Here is a 15,408-nt window from a genome sequence, read left to right as displayed (position 1 = left end):
GAGAGAAATCTCAATGTATTCTTCCTGGTAATATATCTTATGAATAAATAAATGTAGCATGTTACGTATGCGTGTTAGTGGCTGGTTATGTATGTGAACGGCTAGTTATGTGCGTGAGGCTAAATACATGTATGTGTTTGTGTGCGTGAAGTTGACGGTGTGCGCAGGGCCCTGCAAATGTTATGGGTAGTCTTTCTTATTACATTTACTGTATCCCAAGGTGACTGTTTAACTAATAGTTGGAGTTAGAGAAAAGGATCTAAATGGATTGTGACATAAAGCTAGCTGTGTGGCCAGCACCCAAAGGTCTTCAAACTTTCAAAAAGAAACAAATAATACAAATATTTTATAAATATAAATGTTCCATTTCCATCAAACTGTCCTTTTGATTAAAGAATGGAATGGGATTCAAGAAATATTTTGGAAAATAAGGTGACAACCCTGCAGCAGGTTACCAGGTAAGTGCTTTCATCAACCATTCCATTCAGGTAGTGTGGCCGAGCGGTCTAAGGCGCTGGATTTAGGCTCCAGTCTCTCTGGAGGCGTGGGTTCGAATCCCACCACTGCCATGTTTTATCTTTTTTATATATATTTTTTTTACTTAAATACGCATTTTAAAAATTATTTTAAATAATAAGAATTTAAAAATGCGTACTGTTTTTTTTTTTCCAGCTACTGTTCTTCCTTTGCATTTCCTATTCCGTTTTGTTAAAAATACATTTCCTGCTGATAAATTGCTCAGATGTAAATGCTTTCTATGGGGATTTAGAGCTGGGGAATGTGGGAGAGGCACAGTAGAGTTAGTGTGGAATTTAGGCTTCGGTTAGTTTAGATTTGTACTTTAAATTGCTATCCTGTTTGAACAGGGCCCTTGTCACCTCGTGTTACCATTTCTAACTCATCCGCTTAAGATTTATATGTTTGTTTGTCTACCCTTTGTACAGTGCTATGGAATATGTTGGTGCCTTATCAATAGTAATAATAATAACAAAGTATTTAAAGGAAAGGTACATTCAGATTACTCTGGTTTTCAAGTACGTCCTGGGGATGTTACCATAGCCCAACATCCAGGGGTTGTTACTATTATCCAATTTAATGGTAATGATACGAAGTGTTAGACTTTTAAGGGATTGTCCAGGATTAAGATTACCCCACTTTTTATACATTATGCAGATAACGCATTGAAAATGTATACAAAAAAAATTCAATTTTTGCAGTTAGTAATTGTCTAATGGTCACTGAATTCCAGTTTTTCACCAGTATTGTAGTCAGCCCCATCCAGGGAAGAATGTCCTGTGACCAAGTGGCAAATCAGCTGGTGCTCTGCCATTGATGTCATTGTGTAGTATTGTCTGCTTTCTAGTGTGACATCAACACACGGCAGTCTCTCTCCAGTGTGCTTATCGAATGGGTTGACTTTCCTGTGAAGGAGGACAGGAGAGCACAGTTAGACAGACCTTTAATAAAGGCCCACCATTAACTTTTTCCCACATCATTGTAAGGGACATAGGAGATGACTCCATTCCTGACTAATTACTTAATTCACCACTGGTGAAGTAGTGGCTCACTTTTTCTGATGGCCATCTTGGTGACAATTGTTTCCTTCCAGGTGCTGTGTTTATACCTCCCTGCTAGGCCCCGTGTAGGCCTTGAGCTCCTTGCTGGGGCCCTCTGATGGCTCTCTGAGATACCTGGTATCAGAGTATTCATAGTTCGTGCCTGCTATAGACAGTAGAGAATATAGGACAGCTGGCTAATCACCAAGGACAACTGGACATTGGGACTTTGAGGGTTAATCTCTATAGACACCTGAAGGATTAACTCTGTGGATCACAAGAAAGACAAACAAATAGCTCCAGATGCAAGTTACATAGACTTGTTCTGTTGCATAGAAAGTGTTAGGTAGCTTAAAAGGGCATAACCGAATTTAGATGCTACAACAACAAATAATGAATGAAGGTGGAAACCCACAAAAAATTGGGGGGAACCCAGTGTGGTGGTGTACCCTTGAGAAGATGGGTTACTACAAACTAGGCTGTCCCTTCCCAGTTGTGAATAGCTTCCACAAGTGGGAAGTGACAGCCTGCATCGGATACCACTGTCTCACCCAAGCACTAGTTGAGACTTAGTGAGGGGTGAAGAAGAACAGTTTTATGGGTTCAAGGTACACTGACTTTATACACAGACCCCCCCCCCAGCATGGAGTCTCCATTGAATAAAACATAAACACGCTCAGGCTCCTCTGTCTGTGAGATAATTGAGTCAGCTCTCAGTTAAACTGATTATCTCCTGGACACAGAAAACCAAAAATATGAAAAACCCAGAAAACACATACAAAAAAGTGAAGCACCTCCACATGCCATAAATCCCCAGATAGCTTGTCCCCGACCGCCCAATCTGTCCCATCTATCTGGTGGAGAGTTCCATGGTGCTGGGGTGAAAGTCACCCAAAACAGCGGCGCTTTCCTCGAGTTTGTCCGGCTCCCCCAAGTCTAGGGTATCATTGGATGCTTCATCGCCTAGTCTATATCCCCTCCAAAAAGCACCCTGCTAGGTGGTAACGGGGCAGAGAGCGCTCTGATTAAAGTTTCAGTGGACCACGGTGGAGCCGAGATCGCCTCCAAAATTCCAGAGCGTTTGGAGGTTGCTCTCGGTCAACAGCGCCGTGCCTCTGGGGCTGCTAGGAAGGGTGCTGAGTAGGAGGCACAGCTGGGAAGGGGTAGTTTAGTGAAGATAGCTCTTTCCAGAGGAGGTGGAGGATTGGGGAGCCAGTTACAATTAGGTAAGGGGATCGGGTGGAGACTGTCAGGGTACCTGAGGTCTCTACCTCCGAGAGAGGTAGAGACTTAGACGTTTATCCGTCCGGACGCCATGTTTCTCCTGTTCCTCGCGGTCGACCCGTTCACATAAACGCCGTCCGCGAGGGACTTACTTCCTTATGTAGCATGGTGCCCGGAGACCGACGTCATGACGCCAATCCGGAACGACCTGTCACTCAATCCGTTGGAGACCAATCAGGACTCGTCGGAGGCGTGTCTATCCTCTCTAGCCAGGGTATTTAAACATACTTCGCCCTGTTGCTCATTGCCCTGTCGTGGTTCTAGCCTGTCTAGTCACACAGTGCTCTGGTGTTTTTCAGTTATCCTTTTGGTTTCGACCCGGCTTGTTTGTCTTACTCTGTTTACCTCTGTTATCCTTGACCCGGCTTGTTACTCGCTTACCTGTCCTCTCGTTCCCTCGACCTCGGCTTGTCTCTGACCATTCTCTATACTCTCTGTACGTTAGTCCGGCCATTCTAAGGTCCGGTATACGTATCCTGTACCTGTTTGTACTTTGCGTGTTGGATCCCTGACCCGATCCTGACATTACGACAGGGCCAATGGATCCTGCAGGTACAAACAGTCAGGTTTGCCCCCCTGATTCCAGGTTTGATGCCATGGAACACAGAATGGACCAAATGGCCTTAGCACTACAGGCGTTATTATCTCGTGCTAATAACCCACCAGAGGAGACGCGTACTACTCCAATTTCCTCTGTAAATTCAGGCCTAGAGGTAGCCACTGTAGGTGCCTCTTCCTGTATTACCCCACCAGTACGTTATGGTGGTTCACCGGAGAAGTGTCGTGGTTTTTTAAACCAGATCAGTATTCATTTTGAATTGCAACCTCGCTCCTATCCTACCGATAGGGCAAAGGTTGGATTTATTATCACCTTACTCATTGAGAAAGCTCTGAGATGGGCCAACCCATTATGGGAGAACGATAACCCGTTGGTATATAATTATAATGCCTTTGTAGCTGCCTTTAGAAGAACTTTTGACCCGCCTGGTAGGAAGGTCAATGCAGCCAGATTACTGTTGCGCCTGAGACAGGAGAACCGAACACTTGTGGATTATGCACTAGAGTTCAGGTCTCTGGCGGCAGAAGTCAAGTGGAATGAGCAGGCTTATATAGATGTATTTTTGAACGGGTTATCAGATGTTATCCTTGACGAGGTTGCTACTAGGGAGCTGCCTGAGAATTTAGAGGACTTAATTTTGTTCATTTCTCGCATTGATGAGCGTTTAAGAGAGAGACAGAACACTCGAGAGAGGAATCTTAGACCTACCTTTAAGTTAACACCCGCATTTCAAAGTCCTGATTCCAATACCTCACTGTTTCCTGAACCTATGCAGATAGGCAATACTCGCCTTTCAGAGGAGGAGAAACAGTACAGGAGAAGGGAGGGATTATGTATGTATTGTGGAGTCAGAGGTCAATTGCGCCTGAATTGTCCTATTCGCTCGGGAAACGCCCGCACCTAAGTTTCTCTAGAGGACAGGCCTTGGGTGTTTCTATTTTGTCCTCTACTCATGATTATAAAAATCACAGGTTGCTGTTACCAGTTTCTTTAACGTGGGAGAAGGGAGTGCTAAAGACCATGGCCTTGATAGATTCCGGTGCTGCTGAGAATTTTATCGACCAAGCCTTTGCTACTAAACACACTATCCCATCCCAGTTAAGAAAGATACCTTTGGCCGTTGAGGCCATAGATGGTAGACCGCTACTCGAGCCGGTTATCTCGCGTGAGACTATACCTATTAACTTAACTGTTGGTATCTTACACGAGGAGAACTTATCACTTATGCTCATTTCGTCTCCTTCTGTTCCCATAGTTCTGGGGTACCCATGGTTAAGGAGACATAATCCTATTATCGATTGGGAGTTAGGGGAAATACTCTCATGGGGTCAGGGTTGTCAGGAGAGGTGTCTACGCAGGGTATCCCCATTGGCTGTAATTAACACACCAGACACTTCTACCCAGTCTAAGGGGATACAGATACCTCCTCTATACCTGGATTTAAAAGCAGTGTTCGACAAGAAGAACGCTGATACGCTACCCCCACACAGGACATTTGATTGTAAAATTAATCTATTGCCTGGTACCATGCCGCCCAGGGGTCATGTATACCCTCTATCCACTAAAGAGAATGCTGTTTTAGAGGAATATATTCAGGAGAATTTAGACAAGGGATTCATTAGGAGATCTTCCTCTCCTGCCGGGGCTGGATTTTTTTTTGTTAAAAAGAAGGATGGTTCACTCAGACCTTGCATCGATTACCGAGGTTTGAATAAAATAACCATCAGAAATGCCTATCCTATTCCCCTGATTACCGAGCTCTTTGACCGGCTAAAGGATTCTAAAATTTTCACCAAGTTGGATCTCAGAGGGGCATATAACTTGGTGAGAATTCAGCAAGGTCACGAGTGGAAGACAGCGTTTAATACCCGCTATGGTCATTATGAGTACACGGTCATGCCCTTTGGTCTTTGCAACGCACCTGCAGTTTTTCAAGATTTGATTAACGAAGTTCTTAGGGAATTCCAACATGATTGTGTTATTGTCTACCTGGATGACATACTCATACACTCTAGAGAGATTGAGACTCACCATAGACAAGTCAGAAAGGTGTTACACAAACTTCTGCAACACGGTTTATACTGTAAGTTGGAGAAATGCAGTTTTGACCAGACCCAGATAGACTTTCTGGGATACGTGATTTCTGGGGAAGGCTTTAAGATGGATCCTGACAAACTCCAGTCTATTCTAGATTGGCCATTGCCTAAGGGACTCAAGGCTATTCAGAGGTTTATTGGGTTCTCCAATTATTATAGGCGCTTCATTAAGGGTTACTCGTCTATTATTGCGCCCATTACCAATATGACCAAACAGGGGGCGGATACTAAGACGTGGTCTACTGAAGCTCTCGTTGCTTTCAAGAATCTCAAAGAACTTTTTGCCTCTGCTCCAATTTTAGTCCATCCTGATACGACTTTGCCGTTTCTACTCGAGGTCGATGCCTCTGAGACAGGAGTAGGTGCGGTTCTGTCACAAAGGTTAGGGGTGGATAAACCACTACACCCGTGTGGTTTTTTTTCCAAGAAGCTTTCTGGGCCTGAGAGCAGATATGACATCGGAGACAGGGAACTGTTAGCGGTCATTAAAGCCTTAAAGGAGTGGAGACATTTATTGGAGGGGACCTTACACCCTATTACTATTTTGACGGACCACAAAAACTTGTCCTATATTGGGGAGGCCAAGCGTCTGTCTTCTAGGCAAGCGCGTTGGTCCTTATTCCTGACTCACTTCAATTATGTGCTGACTTACAGACCTGGTTCTAAGAACTCTAAAGCCGATGCTTTATCTCGCCAATATGAACCTTCTACTATACCGGAACCAGTTCTTTCTTCTATAGTTCCGAAATGCAATATTGTTGCTAATACGAATCTCAGGATTCACTCCCCGTTACTGGCCAAGATCATTAAGCTGCAACATCTAGCACCTAAACAGACTCCTGCGGGTCGACATTTCGTTCCTCCTGCTCTTCAACTGGAACTGTTGCAGTGTCTCCATAACAGCAAGATGGCGGGACATCCTGGTATTCGCAAAACATTTGCTTTGATCTCCAAAGACTTCTGGTGGCCTGCTTTACGTAAAGATACTAAAGATTTCATCGCTGCTTGTGAGGTTTGTACTAAAACCAAACAACCCCATACACTCCCTTGTGGATTCCTGCATCCCTTAGAGGTTCCAGAGAAACCATGGTCCTGTTTGGCCATGGACTTTATTGTCGATCTACCTATCTCTAAAAAACAGACTGTTATTCTCACCGTGGTTGACAGATTCACTAAGATGGCTCACTTCATTCCTCTGCCTAAACTACCGTCTTCTCCCGAATTGGCAGAGATATTCGCTAGGGAGATTTTTCGTCTACATGGGATACCCTCCCAAATTGTATCTGACAGAGGCTCTCAATTTATTTCCCGATTTTGGAGGGCCTTCTGTTCACAACTAGGTATCAAGTTGAACTTTTCTTCTGCCTATCATCCTCAGTCTAACGGAGCTGCTGAACGTACCAACCAGAAAATGTAACAATATTTACGATGTTTTGTTTCCGAACACCAGGACGATTGGGTCGGTTTGATTCCTTGGGCGGAGTTTGCACACAACAATCTCGTCTGCGATTCTACTCATTCAAGCCCCTTCTTCATGAATTATGGCTTTCATCCGTCTATTCTTCCTTTGGCTTCTCCTTCCCAGGGGGTGCCGTCGGTTGATGTTCATGTGGCCAATTTGAGGAAGTTGTGGGACCAAACTCGACAAATCCTTATGCACAACTCTATGCTGGTTAAGAAACACGCTGATAAACGTAGAAGGGCGGCTCCGGTCTTTGTTCCAGGTGATAGGGTATGGCTGAGCACAAGGAACATCCGTTTAAAAGTGCCCTCCATGAAGTTCGCTCCCCGTTATATTGGTCCTTACAGGGTACTGACTCGAATCAATCCAGTTGCGTACCGTCTAGCTCTTCCTACTACCTTACGCATCCCTAACTCGTTTCATGTTTCATTGCTGAAACCACTTATATGCAACAGATTTTCCTCCACAACAGCCCCTCCTCGCTCTGTTCAGGTGGAGGGCCAGGAGGAGTATGAGGTTAACTCTATTATTGATTCTCGAATCTCACGGGGGAAGGTTCAATATCTGGTCGATTGGAAGGGTTATGGTCCTGAAGAGAGGAGTTGGGTACCTCAAGAGGATGTCCATGCTCCTCGTCTCCGCAGGGCGTATCACTCCCGCTTCCCATCTCGTCCCGGTTCCTTCCGCCCGGTGGGCGTATCTGAGAGGGGGGGTACTGTCAGGGTACCTGAGGTCTCTACCTCCGAGAGAGGTAGAGACTTAGACGTTTATCCGTCCGGACGCCATGTTTCTCCTGTTCCTCGCGGTCGACCCGTTCACATAAACGCCGGCCGCGAGGGACTTACTTCCTTATGTAGCATGGTGCCCGGAGACCGACGTCATGACGCCAATCCGGAACGACCTGTCACTCAATCCGTTGGAGACCAATCAGGACTCGTCGGAGGCGTGTCTATCCTCTCTAGCCAGGGTATTTAAACATACTTCGCCCTGTTGCTCATTGCCCTGTCGTGGTTCTAGCCTGTCTAGTCACACAGTGCTCTGGTGTTTTTCAGTTATCCTTTTGGTTTCGACCCGGCTTGTTTGTCTTACTCTGTTTACCTCTGTTATCCTTGACCCGGCTTGTTACTCGCTTACCTGTCCTCTCGTTCCCTCGACCTCGGCTTGTCTCTGACCATTCTCTATACTCTCTGTACGTTAGTCCGGCCATTCTAAGGTCCGGTATACGTATCCTGTACCTGTTTGTACTTTGCGTGTTGGATCCCTGACCTGATCCTGACAGAGACATAGTCTTTTCAGACAGGACAAGGGTCTCTGTGGCGAGGTCCATAGTCTTTGGGCAGGAGGCTAGATATCACGTTTGCCACACCCAGCTCTACAGAGATTATCACCACTTAAATGATCATCCTTTGATAAAAGTTGATTCCATACAATGTTATTAATAATGACAAAAAAAAATGACAAAAGTGCAATAAAGTGCCAAATATAAAAGGTGAAAAAAATAAAAGGATAGGAGGAATAAACATATGGCTCACAATGTGGACAACATAGGGTTAATATTGTGGATCCCAAACAGATGTGAACAACAATTTATTAACATTGTCAGGTACAAAGGTAAAATTTCCAGAGGAGTACTGTATTTGATGTGTGTGTGAAGTTATTTAATACGTTAATTGTGTGCTTGTTTTAAGGTTTAAAAGGCAATTCTCCATCCTCTAACCCAGTAACCCTGATCAGTTTGGCTGACCACGAGTGCTCCATTCCCTGCATAGCCTCTTGGTAAATAGCAGTAAACCTCCAGAGCTTTACTGAGGCTGTGCGGAGCTTGTCACTCTGACCTTATGTAATCGGAATAAATGTCCTTTACACTATAGGTAGCTGAGAGTATATCTAGTGGTGCACTCACAAACAAACGATAATTCAGGCCTTTCACCCTCTCAGGGGTAGTATGATGAGTAAAGATATCCTCCAAAACGATATATGTAAATGTAAAAAGAGGCAATATAGTGAAGTATGTTTAGAAATATACAAATTCACATTTATTCATTGCACTTACAAAATAGCAGCATAAAAAGGCATCTCTCCATAAACATATGGAACTCCTAGTGATGACAATCGAGTATCCACAGTCCAGAGTCAGGAAGAAGATGATACAGCATTCAAATAAATAAAAATGAATAAAAACAATATAAGTACATAAAAAGTACAATAATATCCAACGCGTTTCGTCCTATTGGGTATCGGACTTCTTCAGGGATAACCATGGGTCCATTTCTGGAAGTTTATATACCGTTGTACATCTTCATAATCCGGTACACATGTAATAAAACATGCGTTTCACTGGTGAACCGCAGAAATCCAGCGCGAAATACATGGAGCTTCTCAAACAGTTCCGGGTAATAGTGCGCATGCGCATGCGCACTATTACCCGGAACTGTTTGAGAAGCTCCATGTATTTCGCGCTGGATTTCTGCGGTTCACCAGTGAAACGCATGTTTTATTACATGTGTACCGGATTATGAAGATGTACAACGGTATATAAACTTCCAGAAATGGACCCATGGTTATCCCTGAAGAAGTCCGATACCCAATAGGACGAAACGCGTTGGATATTATTGTACTTTTTATGTACTTATATTGTTTTTATTCATTTTTATTTATTTGAATGCTGTATCATCTTCTTCCTGACTCTGGACTGTGGATACTCGATTGTCATCACTAGGAGTTCCATATGTTTATGGAGAGATGCCTTTTTATGCTGCTATTTTGTAAGTGCAATGAATAAATGTGAATTTGTATATTTCTAAACATACTTCACTATATTGCCTCTTTTTACATTTACATATATCGTTTTGGAGGATATCTTTACTCATCATACTACCCCTGAGAGGGTGAAAGGCCTGAATTATCGTTTGTTTGTGAGTGCATTTCTAATCTCACTTTAATCACTACTCATATTTACTCTTTTACGCTATGAAAGCTATTTCAATTTTCACACAGATTCCCATTAAGGAGATTTGACCTATATCAGGTTGTCCTTTTGTATTTAACCTATTATACGTATTCTGGGTGGTTTCCACTTTTGTCTGTTTACTGTATATTTCCACAGGTGGTTGTGAAGTTCACCTGGAGCTATCACAGTATACGTGTATTTCTCTAGTGTATATACTTTGTTTTTTGCTTCTATATCTAGTGGTGCCCTTACATTGAGGGAGCTTCTCTCCTCTACAGAGCCTTTTCCTTCTGTTGCCCCCTAGTGTACACATAGGGACTTGTTCCCTTTCCCTTAGTCCAGGCATCCTGACACCAGAGGCAGGTATGGGTCCAAAGCTCTGTTTGGTTTCCACTGTGCCACTGCAGTCTCCCACCAGGTCCTCTAAATGTTTTACCTGTTTGTCACACCTTTATGTAACACCTTGTACTGTATAAATATACTGCCTGTCGTTCAATGAACCAGTATTGTATTGTCCCTGCGCTCAGTTTTGTCTAGTGTGTACAATTTGGGAAGATATATTTATTACTGTTTCCAGTATCTGGTTGATGGTTGGCCATAATCACTGAAGAAGCTCAGGCTTCCAGATGAGTAGTCATAAGGTAGCAGGTTGCTGCGTGTGACGGTAGTCACCATAACTGCGGGCTAAAAATGGACACTTTCCTTGTGCTTTTACCAGAAGGGTGTTGTCCCATTGTCCCAGAGACACTTCCAGGCTAGTTTAAACTGGCTGTTCTGCAACACCCTTAAATCTCCCATGTGGTCCTCGGCCCTGGTCATTGTCTGTCCCCACCTTGCCTTGTAAACACAGTAATGCATTTACACTAATGTAGAACAGAAGGGAAGTTAATTGGGTTATTGTGTGATTGTGAAGCTATTATTGTGCAACACTTCATGGTGTTCAAATGGTAATTAAATAATGGTGACTTAATCTAATTATGTCCTGGGCACCATGACTCTGGGCAAGGACTTACATTGCTTTAACTGATGACCTCCTGTGGGGAATGTGTCAATAAAGTCAGTTCTACCTCACCCGTCTCTAAATCACGGTTAGTGTTTGAGTGAGACTGCAATACAGCTATATCACCGTAGATTAATCCAGGGTGGAAAAGCTCCAGAAGCTCTCTAGTCACGCCGCAACAACTGGGGCAGAAGCGTTCCAGTTTTCCCCTTTGGCTGCTAGGAAGCAAGTGTGGCAAAGGTACAAAACCGAGGTAACTGGTGGTCCATCACACTGCGGTATCTCTTGGAGGTCCCTTGTGGGAGGAAGGATGATGCATTAGAAGGTTCAGGTCTTGATCTAAAGTCAGGGACCAAGCACACTGTTCCTGTTGCACACACACACATATAAATATGTACCACAATAAAAAGTGTTACTATTCCTTATAGCATAGTCCAAGGATTGCTAGTTGAAGTCATTGCTCTATGTCTTATTCTGCTCAGAGCAGCTCATGAAGCCAGAGGTGGCCCAAGTGTTAAGCCAGTTAGTTTACCGTCAAAGACATGACACTATCTGCGGCTCGCAGAGCATTCTAATGCTGGAGGAGGGGGCGCCACAGAGCTTGTGGTCTATGTCTCTGGCAGTTGCAGACCTAGTGCATAGTTATACAACATCACAGCATTGCTGCATATTACCACAGCAACACTCTGATTTATTATGAAGCACCGGGAAGATGGAGCTGTGGTCTGCACTCCTTGGTGGTGCAGACTGTATACTGAGTACACTGGACCACTAAAGATTAACTTTCCAACCTCCTTCGTCCAAGGTAAGCAAGAGGAAGGCAGGAATAAACTCTAGTTTGTTCAGTTACAATATATAATTATTTTTTAATAAAAATAACCTAAGGCTTTAAAGACTCACAAAAGTGTGTTCCTAGCGCTATCATGTCCCCCTCCCCTCCCAAGCGGCCTCCTGTCGGCTTTGAAAGGGTTAAAAACTCTTACTGTACATACCTGATTTCAGAGCTTCAGTCCCTCAGCGGTGGGTCGACACTCCGCCTCATTCAACGTCATCTGATGGGGGGGGCTAATGCGCATGCACTTCAAGCGCATTAGGCCCTCCCAATAGGAAAGCATTGCTTTAAAAATTTACTATGGGGATTTAACTGATTAACAGCCACCAAACGGCAATGATTTACATTGTAGGGCTAAGGGGGACAGGGACCCTGCACTCCGACCATTTCTTTGAGCTGAAGTGGTCTGGGTGTCTACAGTGTCCCTTTAATAGTGACTTCTGTAGAAAAATAATTTGGAAAGCTAACAGAAGCCTATTAAAGTGAGGACTAAGACTTCAATTTAATATTTTTGGATAAGCTTTTAATAAGATATAAATGTTTTTGGATAAACATTTAAAATTATTTTTTCAAAATCTTAAAATATCAAAAATTATATCCTCATAAAATATGTATATAAATATATAATTAAAAAATATTAAACCATTTTAAAAGTTTATCCAAAAGATTAGCCAAAAATATTAACTCGGGGCCCAAGTTCTTTGAAGTACGTCCTATACACCCTATCATTCTTTGGGAATGGGCGCTAGAGATTAATAACTGCCGATGCCAGAAGGTTTGATGAAATCAGATGGACAAGATATTAAAATAATGATGGTGAGTGGTGAATTCTGAACTGAAAGAATGAGGAGTTGGGGGGGAGGGAGCAACTTGGACGAGGAGATACATCTTCCGACCATCTATGGAGTTCCGTGCCAATCACGACCTCTGATAAAGCTTCAAATGACCATCTGTGTAGCCACAGCTTAAGATAGGCCCTGCGAGTAACACTAAGCAAGCTTTTTATTAGCCTCTAGGGGAGGATCGCTTATTATTATCAGCTCAGCTTTAAAACTAATCCTTAGGGAAGCAGGGATTTGTTTACTGAAACTCATTAAGTAGAAGGCACAAAGACTTTAGTATGAGCAGTATTAACGTGTACATCATGTTAACGTTCCAAAAGAAATCGATGTAGTTCTAACTTATGATATTCTGAGTTTGATATCCACTGCCCCTCCTATAGTTGGTTGGTAACCATGGCTACTAGAACCAGCATGGATTCCTGAACCTAGACTACTGTTAAAACCTGTTGGGTAGCACACGAAAAGACATGACCTATATCACTGTGCTGCAAAAGGGACATTAATTAATTAATATAGACAGCTAATTCAATTTTTCTACCACCACTGGATTTTCTAAACCAGTCAAGTAGCTTTCACAATCTTCATTTCTGTTTAGGGAAAAAAATTCAAAATCCTTTATATTCCAAATGCATCAGCCCCCCCCCCCCCCTCCCCCCTCCCTAAATATTATTCTTTACTTTTATTTTGTGGGTGTAATCAATGGTGAGCTCATTAGGGAATAAAATGGCTGAAAAACTGATTATTTTGGCACATTATAGAAAAAGAAGAAGGAGTTAGTACAATAATTCAGTACAAGTTCAATAAAGATTTTAATAATTCTACATCAGTAACATTGTTATACTGCTCTTCTCTGTCTGATTTAAATACGCTGACTGCCAGGTGCGAAGGACAGAGCTTATAACAGTGATTGACAGGGAGCCAAGATGGAGGCGCCCAGTTGTAGGATAAAGAGGACTGAATTTCAACATTACATTTTCCGTTCACACTTCACAAATGCGTGTTTGTTAAATATATAAATAAGTAAACATAATTTAAAAAAAACAAAAACAAGGAAGTGACAGCTCCCTTTTAATTGTAGAAATCTACATCACTGTAGCTACCTCTTAATGAGTGCCTCTAAAATGGCTCCCAGTCAATCATTATTATAAGCTCTGCCTGTCAGTCAGCATTGAGAGGAGAAAGTGAAACCGTGAAAGGTTATGTTTAAAAATGGTCTCATTCACTTTCATGTATGTGCTGACTCTCTACATATGTGTAATTTTCTAATGTATAAAACTGTTACTCCAACCTACATTTGTGTCAAAATCTATCCATTCACATTTTTTGTATTACTCTTTGGGATTATTATGTACCTTTTTTACCCCTGGCGGTTGTACCATTGATTACAGTTAGAAAATAAGTTGAGAACTGAATAATGTTACTATGGAAAAAAGGCACATTCTTAACTTAAATTATTATTATTTTTTTAAAATTATCAAACAAAAAGTCAGACCGATTCCATTAAATACAAAAGGGGACTCACTCTATATCAACAGAAGTCTCTCCTCAAGGTTGGCGCTCCAGAGCCAGAGGCTGGCAAGCCCCAAAAAGCACTTTTGCAATCACAAATAGAAGTTCTGGGCACACAAAGCTTTGCAATATGTGCAGACTTTATAAGGTACCATAAACTCAAAAGTTGACAAAGTTTCGTCCAAAGCAGCCCTTATCAAGTCAGAGTAACTTGATAAAGCCGTTTGGGTCCGAAACATTGTCACTTTTTGTGCTTATGCTCCCCAATAATCTACACGTTTTAATGAGCAACGAGTGCCCGTAACTTCTATTTATGATTACAAAAAGGAATGCCACGATAGTGGCGTTAAGATTTGTCAGAAATAAACAGTGAAAAGTTTGCAACACTTTTGTAATTATTTTTTTCTCGTCCTTCTTATTTCATGTTTATTCATAACTACACTCTCCGTGTAAAAAAATCCTATCCTCCTCCTATTTTTCTACATTAAGAGTGACGCTTATGAGTGAAAATGGAATAAAAATGTTTACTTTTTATTTATTTAAAAAGAGGTGCGGTAAGCGATAATTTTGTGCAAATAAGGACATAAATGGGTGCCAATACGAAAAGAGACAGACGTTCGTTAACTTTCGTTCATTTAATATGAACGGTGACATTTTTTTAATTTTTTTTATACATAATCTCCATGTTTTCTGTTTCCTCTCCTCCAGTGCAATGCGTGCCCTGGCCGTGCCAGACCCAAACTGGGTTGTGACATAGCTGAATCTTTATTAAACCTTTAACAAATATCCATTTAAAAAAACAATAAAATTAAAAAAATTAACACACGTTACAGGCGATGTTCAATGTTTTATTTAATGGTGTAATTAATATTGAGGTGATACATTGATCACTTCTTGTAAACTGTGGATTAATATCCAATACCGAGAAAGATATTGTAATAACAGGAATATCACTGAAAATAAATACATGGCTCATTGTTTTTCCAAGCCACGCTTTGATTGGCTGCAGTCTCTATCAGCTATAGATTTTTCAACCAATCCAGTGAATAAAACGCGCTAAACACCCGCCTTTTCTCTCATTTCCCCTTCTGATTGGTTATTTTTTATGTCAGTTCATGCCGTGTTGTCCTGTGATTGGTTGCTATGGGTAGCAATCCATTTTCTCCATCCTTCTCCTCTTTGTCCCCAACGACGCAATGCACCTGGCTGTGACTGGCTGCGCGCAGCTGTCGATCACGCTCGGCGGACCCCGCCCCCCAGTGCAGTTGGCCATCACTTCCCGCCTCCTCGATGGTGATTGGCTTTTGAAGTCATCAGT

At 42.5% G+C, this 15,408-nt stretch overlaps 1 non-coding gene across 1 annotated transcript; it reads left to right on the top strand.

Moving 5' to 3' along the window:
- Window positions 1–487: 487 nt before the first annotated feature.
- TRNAL-UAG (transfer RNA leucine (anticodon UAG)) lies at window positions 488–569 on the top strand. The gene has a single exon. It is a non-coding gene; the product is annotated as a tRNA-Leu (tRNA).
- Window positions 570–15,408: the final 14,839 nt, after the last annotated feature.

This window comes from Pelobates fuscus, chromosome 3 (genome assembly GCF_036172605.1).
Source record: "Pelobates fuscus isolate aPelFus1 chromosome 3, aPelFus1.pri, whole genome shotgun sequence".
Taxonomy (NCBI): Eukaryota; Metazoa; Chordata; class Amphibia; order Anura; family Pelobatidae; genus Pelobates; species Pelobates fuscus.
The sequence above is the reverse complement of the archived record's forward strand: the minus strand, read 5'-3'. Positions and strand labels throughout refer to the sequence as shown.